The 6,000-nt window shown below is 37.8% G+C and overlaps 1 pseudogene; it reads left to right on the forward strand.

Annotated features, from left to right (window-relative positions):
* Window positions 1-1,840: 1,840 nt before the first annotated feature.
* Window positions 1,841-5,421, forward strand: LOC113343040 (annotated as a pseudogene).
* The last annotated feature ends 579 nt before the right edge of the window (window positions 5,422-6,000 follow it).

Consider the following 6,000-nt stretch of genomic DNA (forward strand, 5'->3'; position numbering starts at 1 on the left):
TACACTATGACAGACACTCGCACCTACTGTTATCTTGCCTCTCAGAGTCAGACTGCCTCGACGCGAAAGGTGATACTTGGTAGTTTGTTCCCAACGGATAATGGTGCTGCCTACCAGTTAGCTCTTCAGAAATTTATCCAAGTATGTAGTTTTCCTTCTACTTATTGCGTCGATGACACTGCCCCCCTCCCCCTGGACTCCCTGGCAGTCACTTATTTTGACGCAGTCAAGAAGCGAATCCCTGTCCAATTCACATTATCTGTAAGAGATTCAATGTTGTGGAAGTGTAACCAGATCAAACATGCTCAATATTATCTTTTGGTTGTTCCTATCAGTGGGATAGATCAATGCCTTGGTCCCCGTCAGTTCAGAGTTGTAGTATGCTATCGTCTTGGTATTCCTTTGTTCGTCGAAGGCGGGTTATGCTTTTGTTGCAATAAACCAATGGACATTTACGGTGATCATGCGCTTCATTGTGCTAAGGATGTTGGAATTAAGTTTTGCCATGACTTAGTTCGTGATGTAGTTACTGACATCTGTTACAAACCGAGCGTACCTGCGCGCAAAGAAGCGACTTTGGGTATTTTATCAGATGATAACAAGGATTTACATCCAGCGGATATCCTTGTGCTCAATTGGGAAAACGGTCAAGATGTGTGTATGGATGTCACAGGTGTCTCACCCTTTACTGGTGATGGAGTTCGTGCCTTCATTCCAGGCCAGGCTATCTCGAGAGCAATTTCGCGCAAACGTACTAAATATTTGTCGGAATGTGGTTCTTATGGTTATGGTTTGGGTGTCTTAGCTTTTACTACACTAGGGGAGCTTAGTGAAGATTTTATTTGTTTTTTCAAGCGTTTGAAGAATTGTTTAGTTAACAATGACGCTGGTAGTGGTTTAGGTAGTTTTATTTTCATAGGCTGGGTGTTGTTATTCAGAAAAGGGTTGGTGCCCAGCTTGTTGCTCGGCTGCCAACCAAAGGTTCTGTAAATAAAATAAAAAATAAAAGATAATAATATTATTGATTATTAAATATTTCTTTATTTATTTAACCGATAAAAAATAACATATTTCTACCTGTTTTACATATAATGATAAAAAAAATACCAATATTAATATTAATCATTTTTAGATTTTTGAAAGATCTTTTACCTTATTAATATTAACTCAAATATATTTTTTACCTGTTATTATTGGAGAAAATATCGATATTGATACTAATTATTGGATTTTTCACCGTATAATAGCTAGAAAATCTGAATTTTACCTATGATGATCTAAATTGAGATCAACATCCCTAATATATCTAAAAAATTCATCAGTAACGATTTAAAATAAAAATGTAAACCTGGTGTAATCATAGGTAATAAATTTCCATTCGCCCAAAACCAAATCTCAACGATCCAACGGTCATACATAACAAATAATAAGAGCCTTTCGTCCGGTGTGTATGAACCATCTACCCAATATACGCCACACGTTGTCCCATCAACGCCGCATATATCACCAGATTTCATCTACTGGACATGAATGATTTTTGTCCGAGCTAGTGAAAAAGCATGGTTATCCTCTCTAACCAATAGGAGGGAGGGTAAGTTGTACCAGTGCTAGTTTTATTTTGGAATGTGGGATTTTATCGAGTTTTTAGGCCGTTGATGTCATAGAATGAGATCAACATTTGGGCCGCTGGACTACTCAGTTCCACAGCCCTATACCAGCCACTTAGCCAACGGTTATGGACCATCATAGTTCATATTCAGTACCGGATCCAGCTAAACGGGTAGGACTACAGAATGTAATCTGGGTTTGAGAAGCATCTAATCCAAGTTTCATAGTTTCTGCAACTTAGCTCAAGTGGAAGAGGACGAACAACACAGATAAACCTTCGACTAAAGAAAATGAAGCTTTTTCTTCGTCCCCGCACTATTCAGAACCCCAATTTCCAATACAAAAATCTTTGCAGCATACCCAAATCTTTCTCACCAGAAAATGATGACGAAAAAGAGGAAGGATTTATAAAAATTCTCAGAGAAATCATGAAAGGAAAACAGAATTGGTCCCAATCATTCAATAATACATTCATTACCCAGAGACTAAAGCCAGTGCATGTTGAAAAAACATTGATTCTAACACTTCTTGATAATGATGGTGGTGGTGATCCAAGGTTAGCTTTAAGATTTTTTAATTTCTTAGGTTTACATAAAAAATTTGATCATTCAATAATATCATTTTGTATATTAATTCATGGATTAGTTCAATTTAATCATTATTGGCCTGCCCATTCAGTTCTTCAAACGTTACTTCTTCGCGGATTTAGCTCTAATGAAGTATTTGATTCACTAATGTATGTGTATGAAAAATACAATTTTAAATCTATTCAGGGGTTTGATCTATTGATTCAGAATTATATTCAAGATCGACGTGTATTAGATTGTGTTAAGATTATTAATCTAATGATTAAGAGAGATTTGTTTCTTGAAGTTAGAACTTTTAGTGCGGTTTTGAGTGCGTTGGTGAAGATCAAGAGATTTGATGTTGTTTTGAGTATGTTTGATGAGATGGTGAAGTTTGGGCTGAAGCCTGATGTTTATGTTTATACGGCGGTGGTCAGGAGTTTTTGTGAATTGAAGGATTTTGTTGGGGCGATGAAGATTGTTAAGGAGATGGAGAATGTTGGTGGCTTTGAATTGAGTATTGTGACTTATAATAATCTGATTCATGGGCTCTGTAAAGAGCGTAGAGTTTTAGAGGCTGTTGAGGTTAAGAACTCCTTGAGTGTTAGGAAACTGAAAGCTGATGTTGTAACGTATTGCATGCTTGTGCTTGGACTTTGTAAAATTGAAGAAATGGAAATTGCTTCGGATATGATGGATGAGATGATTGGTTTAGGGTTCGTTCCTAGTGAAGCTGTGTGTTCTGCGCTAGTTGAGTTATTAAGAAGGAAAGATAAGGACTTAGAGGCTTTCTTTATGGTTGACAAGTTGGCGAAGCTGAGATTAGCACCTACATTGTTTTCTTATAATGCTCTGATGAACTCTCTTTGCAAATGTGGGAAATTGGATGAAGCAGTGTCATTGTTCACTAAGATGAAAGAAAGGGGTCTGTATGCAAATGACGTTACATATTCAATTTTGATTGATTCGTACAGCAAGAATCGAAAAATGGATGAAGCAAGTCATCTTCTTCATAAAATGGCTGAGGAGCATATAAAGGCGACTGTTTATACTTACAATTCCTTGATAAATGGGTACTGCAAGTTAGGGAGAATGAAAGAGGCAGAGTCACTGTTTAATAAGATGAATATTCAGGGATTGGAACCAACTGTGGTAACGTATACAACATTAATAAGTGGATATTGTAGAGAAGAAGATCTGGGTAACGCATTTAGGCTTTATCGAGAGATGTCAAGTAGAAGCATCCCACCAAACACACACACATTTACTTCATTGATTGGGGGTCTTGGTCGTGCAAAAATGATGACTGAAGCGGATAATATGTTCAATGAGATGTTGGAACAGAATGTTGTCCCAAACGAAGTAACATATAATGTTCTGATTGATGGACATTGTAGGCTGGGAAACACAGTGAAAGCGTTTGAATTACTTGACGAAATGATAGAGAAGGGCCTTGTGCCAGATACATATACTTATAGACCTCTAATAAGTGGTCTTTCTTTGACAGGTGGAGTATCTGAAGCCAGAGAATTTGTGGATGACCTTCATAGAGGAAACCAAAACCTGAACATGATATGCTTTACGGAAATTCTACATGGGCTTTGCAAGGAAGGAAAGTTAAGAGATTTCTTGAATGCTTGCAAGGAGATCACAGCAAAAGGAATCGACATTGATCTTGTTAGCTTCAGTGTTACTTATTTATGGCGCCCTCAAACAACGAGATATGGTGCATCTGTCACTACTATTGAAGGAGATGTATAAACGAGGATTCAAGCCTGATCATGTGGTATACACAAGTATGATTGATTCACACTGCAAATCAGGAAACCTTGTGGAGGCCTTCAAATTTTGGGATAAGATGATGGAAGACGGGTGCACACCTAATGTTGTGACCTACACTGTTCTAATAAATGGGTTATGTAAGGCAGGGTTCGTGGAAAAGGCCGAGCTGCTGTGTAAGGAGATGTTGGCTACAGAATCCATCCCTAATCAGGTAACTTATGGTTGTTTTCTTGATAATCTCACAAAGGAAGGACATATGGAGAAAGCTTTGGAGCTGCATAAATCTATGCTTAGGGGGTGTTTAGCAAATACGGTGACTTACAATATACTTATTCGAGGATTTTGCAAATTGGGTAGAATGCGAGAGGCATCAGAACTTCTTATGGAAATGATTGATTATGGTGGTTTTCCTGATTGTATTAGTCATTCGATACTTATTTATGAGTACTGCAAGAGCGGGGAATTGCATGAAGCTTTCAAGTTATGGAATTTGATGCTAAGCATGGATATCAAGCCTGATAGGTTGGCTTATAATTTTCTGATATATGGGTGTTGTGTCAATGGGGAACTAGCCAAGGCTTTTGAATTGCGCGATGAGATGATGAGGAAAGGAGTTGCGCCAAATCCAGTCACTTACAAGTTCCTCAATCATGGAACTTGCTCAATAAATTCCTAAATTAATGGTGGATAGCTATTTTTCAGGTATATTTAGCTTCCCATTCTTAGCCATTGCCCATGGGGAAGCCATACATTTTCTGTACGTATTTACTTGTAAAGTGATTGGTTAGAAGAGACACGGTGGGTGGACCAGAGAGGATCAAAAGGTAATAGCTACGGCTCTAAGGCTTTGAGCATTGAGCGTTCTTGTAGATCTGGGTATTTCTTTGAGACCAACAAGATTAAGGATAACTGAGAATGTTTGGATACCAACCTCCTAGGCCGGGTCTGATCATGGTATGATGCTTGGGCTTCGTGTGGAAACCCGGGGAATGGTGGAGCAAGGGTAAGAGTGCTTACTGATCAGAAAGGACAATTGTGAGGTTTTGGGGGGCATCTCTGCAGGTCTTAGGATCTGCTCCAATTTCATGCGGAGTTGAATGTAGAGAACAACTAGCTGGATGTGCGGGTTTTTTCGGATTCTGCTTCTGCTTCTGCCTGCTAGTTAAGTAAATCAAAGAGGTTACCTTGGTGCATGCAGAGATGATGATGGATGTAGAACTTGAAGCTAGAAGAACAATCACAGACATCAATTTCTCTTATGTGGTGATGGATGTAAAACTTGAAGGAAATGAAATACTAGAATACAAGTTATTTTGGTCTTGGGTAGCAGATGTCTTCTTCTAAAAGAGTTTAAAATAGAATCCTATTATAAGGGATCCAAACTTTTGGTTTCGAGGGCTCATAAGATGGCAAAATTGAGCCAATCAAATAGCAATCAACAAAACCCTCATTTTTAAAAAAAAAAATACGAAAGGTGATTTATATCATTAAGAGAAAAGGTTATACTTATTCATCCCTATGGATATATTCTGCTATCCAAGCTGGGAAATTAGAAGACATTTCTAAAATTTGATAATCTAAGAGACCATGTTTTGCTAATATGAGCCACATGGTTTACATCTCTTTGCACATAGTTATATTTCCAACTGCTAAAAGAAGATAGAATCTTCAAAATCATTAAAACATCCATGACTATGTTCCTGATGTCCATTTTATTGCTTCAAAATTGCCATTAACAGTATTGATGACATTTTTGACAGTCTCCCTCAAGGTGCAAAGCTGCTACACCTTTATCTTTGGATCATAGAACAACCTCCAGAAGAGCTTTAGCTTAATCCTATTCAGCATGTAGTGCTCTATTCCTGCTGCATCTAATCTCATCTGTTGTACCTGCAAAATTTCTTAATATTAGTCAATTTCCCATATTATGTGTTGCTTCTTCATAGGATGCATCAAAGTTAAGCTTGATAAAAGGTTGAACATGTGTTTCCCAATGTAGATTAATAGGAGCATGATTATAAGTAACGGATACAGAATTTGCATT

Source organism: Papaver somniferum, unplaced genomic scaffold, assembly GCF_003573695.1.
Source record: "Papaver somniferum cultivar HN1 unplaced genomic scaffold, ASM357369v1 unplaced-scaffold_52, whole genome shotgun sequence".
In the NCBI taxonomy this organism is placed as follows: domain Eukaryota; kingdom Viridiplantae; phylum Streptophyta; class Magnoliopsida; order Ranunculales; family Papaveraceae; genus Papaver; species Papaver somniferum.